This window comes from Ictidomys tridecemlineatus, chromosome 16 (genome assembly GCF_052094955.1).
Source record: "Ictidomys tridecemlineatus isolate mIctTri1 chromosome 16, mIctTri1.hap1, whole genome shotgun sequence".
NCBI lineage: Eukaryota > Metazoa > Chordata > Mammalia > Rodentia > Sciuridae > Ictidomys > Ictidomys tridecemlineatus.
The window spans coordinates 46,221,704-46,238,782 of NC_135492.1; positions in this window are offsets into that span (position 1 = coordinate 46,221,704).

Below are 17,079 nucleotides of genomic sequence, written 5' to 3' on the forward strand. Positions count from 1 at the left end.
GACAATAATACCAGACTCTCCCTGGAGTAACAAACAGGTTACAGACTGAACCCTGTGGTTACACCTGTGTGGTCCTGAAAACCACTGGAAACCTGCAGGACATGTGTTTGTCTGTAAACTTAAAAACTATCTCTGGGCTACCGAATGCCTCAGAAACTTTACAACTGCCACCCGATGTTTTCTAGGAATTTAGTGACACCATATTCAGTCTATTCCTTAAAGGGATCAGCTCATTGGACAAGCTCCCTAAAGCTTTTTTACTCAATCGGCCTGGGACCTCTCTAGAGGAATTCCTAATGGTGGTGAATACTTTTTTGGTTATACTTTATTACCCTTCTGGGGGAATTGGGGCACATCACTGCATCCTCCGGAATCTGTCAAAAACTTGGATTACCTTGCCCAGTGGCACAGTCTTGTCCATCTCAAATTTACAGACTTCTCCGGACTCCTTGGCCAAGATAGTTCTAGATAACCTCATGACACGGACTTTCTGTTAGCTGGGCAAGGGAGAGTTTGTGCTATAGCTAATACCTCCTGCTGCATTTATATTACCACCTCCTCACAGGTGGAGACCGGTATTGAAAAGATCAGGCAGTGAGCAATCTGGCTACAACAGACCCTGGATCACCACACATCCATTTTGGATGGGATGGAGATAGGCCTCACTGACTGGTTCTCTAGCCTCTTCTCTTGGATACCAAGAGATATCAAGCCTATTTTACTGGGTCTTCTCTACCTCATTCCAAGTACCCTTGTCATAAATGGCCTTGTGAATGTGTCAATCCATTTACTGCTCTGATGCTGTTCCTCCCTTTGCAACTATGTCACAAAAACCCAGAAGAGAGAATGGCTACAACAAGTAGAAAGCTTCCATTCTACAGACTCCCTTCAGCTTCCCTTTTTGACAGGAAGTAGCTTGGAGATGTCATTACCCACTTTCCATAGAAATGGAAGCTAGAAATTGACAGTGGGGGGAATGTAACAGGGGTTCATTTGATGCTTTGATGAGTATAACCCTTACAGCTTTAAAACAAATGACTTTTTTTTCTTTTCCCCAACTTTCTTTTCCCTTACTCTCTCCTCCCAAATCTTCTTTTTCCTAACCTTCTCCTCCCTGATCTTTTCCTTCCTGATGTCTCCTCTCTAATCTCATTTCTCAAAATTACCTCTTTAAAAAACCTCTGCTCCCCACGATGGGCAGAATCACAGGCTGCAGTATAGGAGTCCCCTGTGTTCTCCTTTGTTAGTAAAGCAATAAAATTTTTTTCTTTTTTTTTTTAAAAAAAAAAGAAAGAAAAAAAGAAAAAGAAAAAGAAAACCACTGGCAAGATTTGCACATCAACGTTCATGGTTGGGGAAGTTGGCCTGACTAAAGGACCGAGATCCAAGACTTGCCACCATCCACCAAGATGAGTTCTCTTGAGCATTAAGCCATTGGTGGTTTCCTTGGTGCTTTACAGAAATTCAATCTCTTTCCTTGGAGACTTGATTCAAGAGAAAGTTTGGGACATATTAAACTTTCCTTCTCAAGTCAAATGCTTAAGCACAGAGAACAAAGATAGGTAGTTAGCTAGGGAGTGGTCTTTGAGAAAAAAGTCAACACACTGGTCCTCCTACCCCATCCTTCCCATCTTACCTGCTCTAAAGTCAAGAATGGAATCCGGGTGGTGCTATTGCAGATTTACTGCTCTTTACCTCCTGGCCTCTTTTTCTCAGGAATGGTGGTGAAGAGGTCAGAAGTGGGTGTGGTATGCATGAACAGAGGGAATATTCTTTGTGGCAATAGAAGCTGTGTCCAAATAATCACCCCAAATAAAGACGAGATCTATACCAGTGTCCAGAAGTAACCCTCTCCTCTTTGAGTGGTTGCAAAGGAATCTTGAAGACATCATAATGTTGTCTTCATTTTTCTATATATTAGGACTATGATTTTTTAAAAAGCCTTCTTTTTTTTAACCTTTATTTTATTTATTTACTTTTATGTGGTGCTGAGGATCGAACCCAGTCCTCACATGTGCTAAGCAAGTGCTCTACCACTGAGCCACAACCCCAGCCCCAGGACTGTGATTTTATCAAAACTTTTAAAGTTTTTTTTTTAACTGTTTAAGTTATTTAACTTTTTAAATTTTGTCTTTTAGAAGAATAAACCTTATCCTAGATTATGAATTAAAAATTATGCATATTTTTTAATCTTGAATTCAGTGGTTCAAGTTACTCCTTAACATGCAAACTTAGTTACTTACTCAATACAATAAAAACTACATGCGCCTATCCCAAGGCAAAATTTAAGCCTTTAAAAAAAATTCTTGTACAACATGTGTTTCAAAATATGCCATGGCACAAAATAAATAGTGATTTATTTTGCATTCTATCAGATCATAATGGGATGAAGTTAGAAATTAATGATAAAATAAAAAATAGAAGCTATTCTAACACCTGGAGACTAAATACTATGCTACTGAATGGCCAATGGAGAGTAGAAGACATAAGAGACAAAATTAAAAAATACTTAGAGGTAAATGAGAATCACAACACAACTTATCAAAATTTCTGGAACACTATGAAGGCTGTTCTAAGAGGAAAGTTTATTGCATTAACCACATGCTTTAAAAGAATAGAAAGTCATCAATTAAATAACATTACATCTCAAGTCCCTAGAAAAAGAAGAACAAATCAACACTAAAAGTAGTAGAAGACAGGAAATAATTAAAATCAGACCCCAAATCAATAAAATTGAAACAAAAAAATTTCAAAAAAAATAGATGAAACAAAAAGTTGGTTCTTTGAAAAAATAAATAAAATAGATAACCCTTAACCAAGTTAATGAAGAAAATGAGAGAGAAAATTTTAATCACTAAAATTTGTAATGAAAATCACCATGTGTACTACTGAGATACAGACAATAATCAAAAACTACTTTCAAAATCTATACTTGAGTAAAGTAGAAAGTTACGATAATATTGACAAATTTCTAAAGACACATGAACTACCCAAATTGAAACAGGAGAACATAGAAAATTAAAACAGGTCAATTTCAAGCAATGAAATTGAAGATACCATCAAAAGCCTACCAACCAAGAAAAGCCCAGGACTAGATGGATTCTCAGAAGAGTCCTACCAGAATTTGAAAGAAGAACTTATACAAATACCTCTTATTCCATGAAATAAAAAATGGGGGAATCTTTCCAAATTCATTCTGTGAGGCTAGTATCACCCTGATACCAAAACCAGACAAAGACATATCAAGGAAAGGAAATTTCAGGCCAATATCCCTGATGAACATAGATGCAAAAAAAATTCTTAACAAAATCCCATAAAATTACATACAAAAAAAAAAAAGAGAGAAATAGTGCACCATAATCAAGTGGGGTTCATCCCAGGGATGCAAGGTTGGTTCAATAAATAGAAATAAATAATCACACCAATAGACTTAAAGTCAAGAGCCATGAGATTGTCTCAATAGATGCAGAAAAACATTTGATCAAATTTATCATTTGTTTATGTTCAAAACACTAGAAAAACTAGGGTTAGTAGGAGCATATCTCAACATTGTAAAAACTAGACTTGCTAAACCCAAGGGAAACGTCATGCTAAATGAAGAAAAATTGAAAGCATTCCCTCTAAAAACTGGAATAAGACAAAAATGCCCTTTTTCACCACTTCTATTTAACATAGTCCTTGAAACCCTAGCCAGAGATATTAGGCAAAAGAAATAAATAAAAGAAAACGTGTTAATCAGAATATTACTCAGCCATAAAGAAGAATGAAATTATGGAATGGATGGAACTGGAGATTATCATGCTAAGTGAAATAAGCCAATCTCCAAAACACCAAAGGCCCAATGTTCTCTCTGATACATCAAGGCTAATCCATAACAAGGGGAGATAGAGAGGGTAAGTATAGAAGATCATTGGATTAGACAATGAGGAATGAAGGGAAGGAAAGAGGGATGAGAATAGGAAAGATAATAGAATGAATTGGACATAATTTTCCCAATTTCATATATGAATATATAACCAGTGTAATTCCACATCATGTACCACCACAAGAATGGGATAAAAATTGGAATGGGCTACACTCCATGTATGTCAAACACCCTACTGTCATGTATATCTTAAAACAACAAATACTAAATAAAAAATAATTTAAACATTTTAAAACAGGTGCTATGGCAAGCTAGAATCAAACTGAGATCAGGAATAGTAAGGAAATGCCCCAAAGATATGTAAACGGACACCTTGTACATTTTTTTAGAATTAAAAAAAAAACATGTACAAGTTTCAGGCCTCACATTTTATTTATTTTCAGTTTTATGGCCCTTGATCTTGGTGTTTTGCTTTCTGCCAGTCAGGCGTAGCCATGTACAACGCCACAAAATCACTGGTTGCATGTGAAAATAGCTACACTTGTCAGGTCTGGGTAGAGAGTAAAGAAATTCAGTCCAAATTAAATTGCACATTAGATTCTATTCCTGCAATTGAAATGTTTATGTGCTTAGTAAATACGTGAATTGCACAGGAAGGTATCAGAAGCTGCGTTCTTGGTTGAAGCACACTAGTTTTGACCCCCAAAAGAAAGAGTTTCTCGGTAGCTCTGTGGCTGGGGCCAAATTGCACTGTTTTTGCCCAGGACACAGACTACTGGGTAAAAATTACCTAGGGAATACAGTCTAAGAAAAGCCAACACTTATTTCACAATATTCCTTTAGCCTTTGAAATTGTTCTGTGATCTTTTCCTATTAAAATTTTAGTATGACCACTCTCACCATCTCTACTACTAAAAATAAATAAATAAATAATTCATAGCGAGTAAGCACTGATTATGGGCTAAGCATGGTGCCAAGAGATCGACACGCACACTCTCGTTCATTTATTGGTGTGTTTTTCATTGCTTTTCCTGCTCTCTACTGTTCTGCCCTAAGTGGGCAGCGAATGAGAACAAAGTAGTCCCATTGGTCTCATTGCTCATGATGCTTACATCTTAGTAGGGAAGATAATAAAAAGTAAACAAACAACAAGATAACTTCAGAAGTACTAAGCGTCTAAAGGGTTCTTGGGAGTGAGGTGGGGCAATTTTAAACAGGAGGACCCCAGAGGGCCCTTCTGAAGCGATGGATGCATGCAGATCAGTCAGCAGAGTCTCAGTAAGACAGAATTTCGAGACCTAAGGCATAAGGCAGAGAAGAGTGTAACCGTGTCCTGAAGTTGGTAGGTTCATCTGTGTGACTTGAACTTTCATGAACCCCAGTTTCCTTGTTCATAAAGACAGATTTGTTAGCGTATTTATAAACATTTAATTGAGCATTTATTATCTGCCAAGTGCTATTTAAACGCTGGGGATATATAAAAATAAACGACGTCACTGCCTTCAGGGAGCTGAGGATTTGGGAGAGAGGTGGGGAGACAGACAAGGAACCAATACAAATCAAGTTAAGTAGTGACTGGTGCCTCAGGGGAAAATACGATTGATGGAGGAGATGGAGAGTGAGGGTGGGAGGGGAGTTTTAGGGGAGTCAGGGAAAACCACTCTGTAGCAGCAACATGTTTTTAGAGACCAGAATGATGAGAGGGAAATAAGCAGAGCTCATGTGTGACTGGAGAGGGTGGGGGAGCCTTTTGGGTGGAGAGAACCTGGAGTGATCTCGGTGTGTGTTCAAGGCACAGTGAAGGTGCCAGTGTGGGAGGATCTGTGCCAGAGAGGAAGTCTGGAGCCGGTTCATGCAGGACTAGCCCATCCTAAGAAAAACCACTGGAGGGTTTGCAGCAGGGCTGTGAGAGGAGTAAGGGCATCTACAGCCAGATGTTGGGAGAATGGAGGATATGGAAATGGGGAGCCTTGCACAGTGCCCTGAGCTCCGTATGTGCTTAGAGGCCTCTTGCTTACCTCCCTCCCTTCCCTCCTCCCTTCCTTTCTTCACACATTCCCTCAGTGTCTCTTTCCTGTTTCATTTCCTTCCTCTTTTCTACTTCGGCTCTGCTCAAATACATCTCAGCATAAGATGCCTTCGCTTGCTGTGATCTGTTTACTTGCCACCTCCAGGCTAGATCACAAGCTCCCTGAGGACAGGAGAGGCGTCTCCTATTTCTCTATAACTGCCACATCACTGCAGCGCCTCATGATTGGAAAGTGGTGGCATAATTTATTGAACTGGCATTCAGAAATTCTGCTCCATAGGGAAAGGGGGGGGCGGACTCCTCTTGGTTGTGACCTATTTACGGACTGCCGCTATCCTTGTCTGCACTGAACAGTCCCGAGATTGGTCAGGGCTGCAGGAGCGTGGTCCTTCACAGAACAGCGCCCTGGTTTACCAGAAGCTTGGAGCCAGGGCCAGTTCCAGGGGGATTTGGGCCAGTCACTTAATCTTCCTGAAATTCTGTTTTCTTGTCTGTTCAGCAAAGATAATGATCCCCAGGACTCTTGGGGGATTGAATGAGATAACACATACAAAGCTCTAAGCACAGTGGACAGCTTTGGATGTTCAATAAATATGAGTAGCACTGAAGGTGCTGTCTCAGTTTCTTTCCTTTCCCCCCAATCAATCAATGCGACCCTAGCAGCTAGGAAAAAGGAGCCTGGCCCTTCCCCCAAGAGGTGCATTCTACCCTTTAGTTGTAATTATACCCCAAGTCTGGTGCTGGGCAGAAGGCTGAGGACTTTAATGCTAGCTCCGCCCATTCAACCTTGCCTACCTGTCTGTGCATGAAAACTTGAGTTTTCAAGAGTGAAGAAGTTCTTTAATTTATCTGTTATGGTTTAGCTACAAGGTGTCTCCCAAAAGCTCTTGTGTGAGATAATGCAAGAAAGTTTAGAGTTGAAATGGTTGGGTCATGAGAGCCTTCACCTAATCAGTGTGTTAATCCACTTGAATGGATTAACTGGGTGGTAACGCTAGGCAGGTAGAGTGTGACTGGAGGAGATGGGTCACAGGGGGTGTGCCTTTGGGGTTTATAGTCTGTCCATGGTGAGGGGAGCTATCTGGCTCTCTGCTTCCTGATCCTCACATCCATACTCTTCCACCATGATGTTCTGCCCCACCTTGGCCCCAGGGCAATGGAGCTGGCCATCTATGGACTGAGACCTCTGAAACCATGAACCCCCAAATAAATTTTCCCTCCTGTAATTGGTCTTGTCAGGTCTTTTGGTCACAGGGGTGAAAAAACTGACCAGAACATTATCTTTATAGCAAAGAGGATAATAACTTGCCTGAGGTTGTGTATCCAATATGTGGCAGAGCCAGCTTTCAGGAAAATGTGGTTCATTCTGAAGTTCATAGGAGTTCCTAAGAGGCAGGAAACATGATGTGGGTCCTCTACCGTTTATCAGGCCACCTTGGGGAAATGCAGTGACCCTTTCTCAGGAGGAAGGACTACCTTCCTGATTCCCAGCCCCATGCCCTCTCTGTGGACACCCTGGTGTGTCATTTCCACATACACCAATTAAAGACGATGGCAGAGAATCTGGCCGTCCCACATTTTCCTACCTCAGGGCTGATGCACACACCCAGGTCCTTATTCCTGGCCTGGTTCTATAAGGTAACCTTTCTGCCAAGAGATCTGTATGATTATGCCAGGCACCAGCTCTACCAATACTTGATCCAGGTACTTAACACTGAAAACTAGTGCAGAGAGTCACTGTGTGTTTCCTTCTGGCCACACCCTTTCCCCAGCCTTACTTTTTTTTTTCTTTTTTTATATCACTTACCTTCTGCTTCTTTTGTCTCCGCTAGGGACCTGGAAGATAGGGAAATAAATAAATAAATAAATAAACAAACAAACATCTGCAAGACAGAATTTGTTGCCTGGGAGAGATCAGAGGATTGTTTATTTCTTTTCTTTTCTCTCCCTGAACAGCGTGATCAAACCTTGGCTCTTTTCTGATAACTCTTCCAAGGGCTGGGTAGTTTCTTTGCTAATTAAAAGGTTGGATAATGAGCATTTAGTATTCTTGTGATTAAGACCGCCTCTGCCTCACAGGTCAGCATCACCTGAATTAATTGGCACCTTCTCAGTTGGGGTTCGGTTTTCCAGACTTATCCTACCAAGAATGGCATTCAGAGCTCTCTGTAATCCAGCCCCGCACACAGTTTCTTCCCTGTCACCACCACTTGTCTGTTCACTGGGTGATGTACCCTCTGCCACTCTCTTGCTGTGTAATTTGCTTCCTTGCACCTCTGTGCCCCGTTTCTCCCTGGAATGGTAAAGTTATGGCTGTAGACTCAGGCGACAGTCTTCATTGAAATCATTGCCACTGATTCTGTGACACTAGCTGTGTAACTTCAGCTCTTCTGTCTATAAAAATGGTACCATAATAGCTGACTCACCCGATTGGATAATTGTGAAGAAGAAATAAGAGTGTAATTCCAGCCTCTTGGGAAGGTAGGCAGGAGGATCACAAGTTGGAGGCCATCCTGGTCAACTTAGTGAGATCCTATTTCAAAATTTAAAAAAAAAAAATGAAAATTGGGGCTGGGATTGTGGCTCAGCGGTAGAATGCTCACCTAGCACATGTGAGGCCCTGGGTTCGATCCTCAGCACCACATAAAAATAAATAAATAAAATAAAAACATTGTGTTCAGTTACAACAAAAAAATATTAAAAACATAAAAATAAGTAAAAATTACTGGGAGTGAAATTCAATAGTAGAGCACTTGCCAGGCCCCGAGTTTTACCCCAGCACTATAAAAAAAAAAGAAAAAAAAATAGTATAAAGTGTTTAGTGGAATATCTGTTGTATGTTAAATGTTAATTATTATAATTTTCCCCTTACACCTATTGAAATCTCATTACTTCTGCACTGTGCCTCAAAACATTCAAAAAACACTTTTCTTACTTTCTATACTGGAAGACTTTTGGATCATTTTCAAATCCAAGGTGATCTTTTCCTCCTGTTTTTCTATTTTTATGATTTGTATGGCATTGCATGATTAGTTCAAGTTTATGTTTACAGTCCCTACCTACTCTGTGGCCAGAGACCTAAGCCTCTAGCACAAATCTCAGGCACATTGCTGTAGACTGGAATTATTATTGTATGCCTCTGAGTTAAGGGAGTTTCATTTTGTGGATGTTGTCTTGGATTCTTGAGAAATTTGATTGATTTATTGAATGGTCCACTCAGTTTCTCATTATGCTGAGACACTGGTGCTGGGCGTCTTGCTTCCAAGAGTGTAAACCGTTTAGGCTACCGTTTTAAACCAAGGAGTAGGCTGTCTGGTAAGCAATGGTAAGGCCTGATTTGTACCACTAATGTTATATGCCTTTGGAATGCTAAAATACAGGATGTTTTGAAAGAACCTTTAGGGTAAATTGCAAATCTCATTATGTGCAACTGCAGTTAAGGCTTATGAAGAGATGCTTGGTTCCTGATTTTCAGTAGCAGTCTTATCAGATTTTTTAAAAACTGTGAGAAATTTCACATACGTTTCGCCTCACAAAATACTTATAATTAGGTCAGGATTCAGGAAAGTGGGCTTCCATTTGCATAGAATGACATTAATTCTGCATTCTCAACTAGCAAGGTTGAAAGAGGATTAATCACTTATTCATGCAAAACCAACTTGCATGAATCATTTATTTATCTTGTTCTGGTAATTTTGCAGAGCTCATTTTTTTTTTACATGCCTCAGGTTGCAAATAAAGCAAAAACTCAGAAGGTGATTTACCTTCCACAATAAAGACGTGATGGCCGTGTAAACAGCATGCTTCCTATAGGAAATCAATAGGTAACCATGGAAATGACTCCACATGGGAAAAATTCTAGCTTCTAACGAACAAATCATCAAAAAAGATCAATTGTAAGATGAAAAGGCTTTGCCTGCGCCCTTACCTTTCACAAAGGCTTTCAGTCAATGTGAGGGAGAACATGTGCTCCTTGTGTGCCAGCAAAGAATTATCTGAAAGCTTCATTGAGAACAGACACTACTTCTTACTTTCTGAAGTTTGAACTGGAATGTCTGGAGCTCTCTTATTGGAACTCTAACTAAGAAACATCTCAGGGCAAGACAATGTCCCAGAGTACAGGCTGCTTGAAGTCTTAATCTAGCCTAATTTCCAGCAGTGGTGAGATCTTTTGACAATCTGTTAGAAGGAAAATTCCTTGGACCAATTAAATTTAGCAGAGTCGAGCTGAGCAATTATAAACAAAGCAAAACAAAGTAAAACAAAGCAACAACAACAACAACAAAAACTACTTGTGAATCAGGCAACCCTCAATAACAAAGCAGGTTCAAAGGACTCCAACCAACAATGGGATCTGACAGTATTTAGAGAAAACAGAAGTGAGGCATAGAGACGGTCGTAATTGCTTATAGGTTAATTGGTTATACAGCTTTCTGCAATTAATTTAAAGCTCAGCTCTGGTGACTAAACTCCATATTAGTTTGGTCGGCTGCTGCTTAATATAGGAGTCCAGTCCAAATTAATGGACTCTTATTTCTATTTTAAACATCTCACTGGCCCTTGACTTCCTCATCTATAAAATAAGTGGCTCAGACGAGCTTAGGGATGGGGTCTGCTTTAACCCAGTGATAGTGTTAGCACTGCCTGTGGGACATCATCTCACTTTCTTTTCCCTGGAAGACATTACTAGTCAATTCTGGCATTCTTTCTCACTGATCCTAGACAGTGTTAGAATTTTTATTTACACATTTCTCCAGACAGCTGCTTCCTGTGGTTCTGATTTGTCATGTGTAGACATCCATTTGGCTGCCTCTCTGTTATTTTTATTTACTTATTTATTTTGGTACCAGGGATTGAACTCAAGGGTATTCAACCACTAAACTACATCCCTATTCCTTTTTAAAATTTTTAAAATTTCAAGACAGGGTCTTGCTAAGTTGCATAGGCTGGCTTTGAACTTGCAATCCTACTGCCTAAGCCTCCCAAGCTGCTAGGATTATAGATATGGCCATGGCGCCTGGTTCCTCTCTGTTATCTTTAAGGTTCATTTAGCCCTGACATTATAAGAACTGAAGAATAGTTATAAGAACTAAGTGTTTATTCATGTCTATTCAACTATACTTCCGCATAGAATCCAGTTTTTAATTTTTAATTAACAATTAAAAACTGTAATAATGATTATGTCTTAAGACAAAAGAATTATTTGACCTCAGTGTAGTAAAAATGTTTATTTAAATAAAAAAATATTATTGAACTCCTTATTGATGAAAGTGAAATGATATTTATAGCTCTGCTGATATCCATTTAATTTGTCAGCTCAGAGACACTGGTAGCCAGTCTGATGGCCATTTGCTTGCCTGGTCTTTTTGTTTTTCAACAGTAGAGGGCAGCACAGCTAGTGTCTTCTTAGGGAGTCATTTGTACATGACCTTGGGCCTGTAGGAGGTTGGGCTGTGGTGAGTTGCAGAGGAAGACTATATTCATGTGTCCAAAGAGCTACCTTTGTCACATAGTTTAGATTAGAGAGTTGAATTTTTTCTTTGAGACTTTCAGAAATCACCCTTTTCCTTGTTGTTTTTATGCATTTTTAACCTTTCATAGTGATCCCTTTTATTTTGTTCTTTTTCTGATTTTCACCTGTGATTATTTGTCTCACCCAAGAAGCAGTATTATATATATGTGAAGAGGGCACTGCTTTTGGCTTGTGAGTGTGTAGACTCGAATTCCAGCTCTCTCTGGCTAGCTCTGTGACTTTGAACTGGTCAGACTCTGAGAACCTCAAGAAATCTTCTTTTTTTAGGACAGAGATGGAAATACACAATCTTCTCTATTATCTGTCTGTTTTGTAAATCTGAAGTAAAATCAATACATGTGAAAGCACTATTGAAATACAGGTTTAAAAAAATGATGAACCATCCTTTCTATGCCTTTAGTTTTAAGAACGTAGCTTTTAATTCAAATGAATTACACAAATAACATTTATTATTTCTTTCTAAATTATAGGGTGGAATATATCATTGGGTAGGTTTGGTTGAAGGGCATATTGGGATATCCTTGAAATGGTATACAAAGATACACAGGTTTTATGTGAATATTCACTTTATCCTGAATAAATACTAATATTGATCTCTCAAACCTATCTGACCTAACATCTCCTCTTTCAACAGATATTTGGTAATCCCCTCTTCATTTTCAAATATAATCAGTAGATAATGCAATCTATCTACATTCATAATTTTGCATAGAAAATAAGTTAATATATTTCCCTAATTTTAATATCAAGTTTTAGCAAATGTAAAGTGATTAAAACTAACATAATGTGTATTTCAGTATGAAAGTGCTTGATGCTGTTTACACTAAAATATTTGATGAAGTAATCAGTCACTTGTTCTTATAGGAAGAGTAGAAATAACAATTGCAAACGGATATAGGAGCTTTGTACCTGTGACTTAGATCCCAAGAATGTCATTGTATTATTGGTGAAGTGATTTTTAGGATAGTGAACCATTTTCCTAACGTCCCAACTAGATTCTTGACTTGATTTTACTGTCCTTAAAGCCTATTCTGGGAAATTTGATGCATATTAATACTTACTACAAAAATACTTAGGGATTATATTAAAATAATGTTAGCATCTAGTCCCTCTCAGATATGAATAAAAAGATTTTTCTTCAACATGAACATGCAGAGGAGCAAAGTACAACTGATCCTTGTGTGGACTATCTGGTGCATTTCCTGTAGGATGTCCCTTTTCCCTGACAACCACGCTCTAAATGCTAGTAGAAGTGAGCAGGTTTTATAGCTATGACAGCCAAAGGTATCATCAACAATTTCAAAAACATTCCAGTGGCGGCAGAACCATTCCCACTGAGAATCAATGTCTAAGGAAGGAGTCCATGTAGCAACCTGAGTATATCAAGAGTGAAATGTAGTCCAGGCCCTGCCTAGTTGTACAGGGGATGGAATCCAATGTACAGAGAGCAACAGTGTGCAGGTAGCAGTAGCTGGCTATCGAGCAGTTAGCTGGATGGGTACTGTGCAGGTAGCAATAGCAAGACAGAATTTCAGTGCTCAAGCTAGCAGGCCGGGGTTCCTTACGGGCACTAATAGAGAACAGGAAACCCAGACAGAAATCTAACAGGTAAGACCTAGGGCTTGGGGATGAGGTGAAGGGGAAGATTGTAACACAACACTGCCCTAGGCTTGTAATTCACTTTATCCCAAGGTTAATTCTGGATTCCCACCCACTTGTGGGCCTAAGTCTGATTATCTTGATCATCCTTAGTCCCCATATACTCAGGCCCCCACGAAGCTGTGACCATAGACCTACAGAATTGTGGAGCCTCTTCCTAAAAACTTGTAGAGAAAAGCAAGGAATGAAAAGCATAAAAAAGAGAGTTACAGAAACATAGGTGTTGGCTCCAAATTGGGAATCACTTCAAGGGGAATGGTCAGCCTTGTGTCATGGTGACCTACCACAAATGGTAGTAGTAATCTCTTACATTTTCAAGAAGAGATTTCTTATCTACTATTAAGTTTCAGTACATTATCTTAAGTCACGCATGCCTTCTGTTATCCATTAGTCTCATAGTGCATTGGCTGTAGGATGTCAAGTTGAACTGGTCATTTATTATTAGCCATCTAGAGAGTTCATTTGCCCTGGTCATTTATTATTAGCCATCTAGACAGTTCAATTACAATGAGGTGGTGGTATCTTCACATTATTTTCCAGAAGCCTCCGTGTTTAGAAGAAAAAGCCACTGCTTATTGCCCTAGTTTGAACTGGTTTTCCATATGGGCCGTGTTTCAGAATCACCTGGAGATATGTTGGAACTTTCTCGTTTGTTTGCTTTTTGTTGTTTGTACTTGGGATCTGGGGATTGAACCCAGGAACACTTAACCACTGAGCTACATCCCCACACCTTTTAATTTTTTTTTACTTTGAGACAGAGTTTAGCTAAGTTGCTTAGGTCTTCGCTAAGTTGCTGAGGCAAGCCTCCAATTTTCAATCCTCCTTCCTCGGCCTCCAGAAGAGCTGGGATTAATAGACATGCACCACCACACCCATCCCCTCCTGGAGAGATTTTTTTAAATAAATAAATATCTATAAAATATAGATGCCCCAAACCCACTCATGCCATTTAGATTTAAGATAACAATTATGGAATATGTATTTATTAATTTTTAATTTCAACCTGCAATACAGGTTAAAAACAACTTTTCTCAAAACACAGATTCTTTCTTAGAATGTAAGTATCTTTAGCTGGGAATTCAGTTAACCATACTCCAGAAACACCTAGTTTTTGTGCCAGACACAGAATTCTTGTACAATGAATGTTTGTTGAAAGCTTAATGTAAAATTTTAGGGAACCAGAAACAGTGGCACATGCCTGTAATCCCAGCGACTCAGGAAACTGAGGCAAGAGGATTGCAACTTAGAGAGGCCTTAACCAACTTAGTGAGACCCTGTCTCAAAATAAAAAAATAAAAAGGGCTGGGGGTGTAGCTCAGTGGTTAAGTGCCTCTGGGTTCAATCTCTGGTACCAAACAACAACAATAACTCCTAATGTAAAACTTTAGGCACTGTGGCATGTGTATGTGTGTGTGTGTGTGTGTGTGTGTGTGTGTGTGTGTGCGCCTGCGCGCGCAAATACAGCGTTTTGGAGCTTTGTGGGGGCTTTTCTAACACTTTCCAGTTTTTAATATCGCAGTGGCTTACTTCCTGCACAAACAAGTCTGATCCTAATCCTACCTCCTTAGCAAGTTAATGTCCCTTCTGTCTTATCTATTTGCTGTGTCCCTTTTCCTCCAATTTCTGTGTTGAGTCCCTAACCATAATGCGATTGTATTTTAAACCGGGACCTTTATGGAATTAATTAAGTTTCAGTGAAGTCATAGGGCGGTACCATAATCCAGTAGGAGGGGACTCTTTATCAGAAGAGGAAGAGAAACCAGAGAGTTCCCCCCGGGTGTTCCCCGAGAAAAAGTCATCTGAAGATGTAGCAAGAAGACAGCCGCCTACAAGTCACTTATTGGTACTTTGAACTTGGACTTCAAAACTGAGCAAAAAAGTTTTCCTTTGTTTGGGTTCCTCAGTCTGATATTTTGTTATGACAGTCTCCCATGGTCTGAATATTCATTTACACCCCAAATTTGTATGTTGAAACCTAATCCTCAAGGTGATGGTATTGACAGGTGAGGCCTTGGGTAAGGGATGAGGTCAGGAGGAGAACCCTTGTGAACAAGGTTGGTGCCCTCATAGAAGAGAGCCCAGAGAGCTCTCAGGCTGCTTCACGATGTCAGGACATAAGGAAGAGGGGTCATCTGTAAGCTAGTAAGCAGACCCTCATTAGAAGCCCAGAAGGCCAATGCCTCGATCGCACACTTCTCAGCCTCTAGAACTGTGAGAACCAGGTTTCTGTGGTTGATAAGCTACCCAGTTTATGATATTTTGTAATAGACAGCCAAATGGATTAGGACATAGCTCAAGCAGAGTAATACATTCTCATCTACCTATCAATCATCTCTTTCTGGTGTGTAGCAGTTTCCTGGCAGATAGTAGCTTTTTTCCCATTAACTCAAAGGTATCCCAGAAATAACCAAGTGTTTTTTGTAATTATTATTAATAGCAATTCCTGGCACTACAGTCTCTGCTATTGTACTGCAAAGAGAAGTGGGTGGCATAAAGCATCCGATGACCTAGGTATTTTTCAGTCCTGGGGCTTGAGTGACAGGCAGTTTAATAACACGGCTGCTGACATCAGGTACAGCTAATGAGACTTTTCTTTAACCCCGGGAATGAGTAGCTTGAGTAGCTCGGGAGGTCAAAGGAGAAGCAATGTCTTCAGGCGCTTTTCTGCATAATGAAGTTTAATAAAATCTATATTTTTAGATGCAGTGGCTACGCTTCATTTTCTGATAATTCACGAGAATAACAAACTGAGACAATAAGGCGGAGAAGCTGAGAATTTGTGAAGCATTAATTTTAGTTTACTGTCTCATTGCATTTTTTTTTGTCAGTAGACTCATTTCCTCTCATTTTCACAGTAACCAACGGGTTTAACACCTTTATAATGGATTACATGCCCAGTGATGAAAGAAAGACCAGACAGTAATTTTCTCTCTTACACTTCTGTTTAATACAACTAAATCATACTCCAGGATCTGCCTTTTCAGATAACCTTTTATGAGCTCTAAGAATGCAACAAGGAAAGGATTTGAATTTATGAATCTGTCTAGGTAGAGTTCTAAATCAATGCCAAAGCAGTTGTACGTGAAAGTTTTTGGATTGACGTTTGGACTTTAGTTGGGTTGAAATGTTTCCTTGGGGGTTTCAATGCTGAAAATTATCCTCCCACTTATGATTTATCTATGTGTCTATTTCCCTTAAGAACTCATTTCATGTATTCTCTCTGTGTCACCTCAGCACCTAGCTTTCTACAGAAAAGGGCAGGCATTCATTCATTCGAAATGTTTATCAAACAGATAAGTACTTAAAAGCCTATTGTCTTTAAGACCTTTTGCAGACTTGTTTGAGAGATGCAGTTGCATGTAGACACATAATTAAAACACTCTCTAGAAAATATGTAAAAATCGTTATAGGAAAACAAAGGAAAGAATAAGGCACTCTCCCAGGGAGGCTGGAGAAGAGGTAAAGTTAGGGATCCATCAAGAAAAGCAATGGGGAGTTGGCATAGACAAAGAGAGAAAAGACTTCCCTGACAGAGGGTGCGGTCTAGACAAAGGCAAGGAGAAACAGCGATGCCCTTTACAGGGCCTGATGGAGAGGCCTTATCAGATTAGGTCTGGGGAAAACCAAAGGCTGCCTGGCTTTTCCTGTGGACTATCTTTCATACTTTATGCTTGCTGCTTCTCAAATATGTTATTCACATCCATGCCTTTGTCCTCCGGGTTGCTTTACCCTGGAATACCTATTACTCATCCTTTGGGGCTTAGGTCCTCTTTGAAACCTTCTTTGCACTTTGTAAGTGAAATTTCTTTCTCTCTTTACTATGGTACCACAGAGCTTTGCTCATATTGCTGTGCGTGTTCTATAGTACTCTTGTTTATGTTGACTTTGGCCTCACTGGATTGTAAGGTCTTCTAAGACTATAATATATATATATATATGTATATGTAAATATATACGTAAATATATAGGTGTCATTCATGTGGCATTCATGTG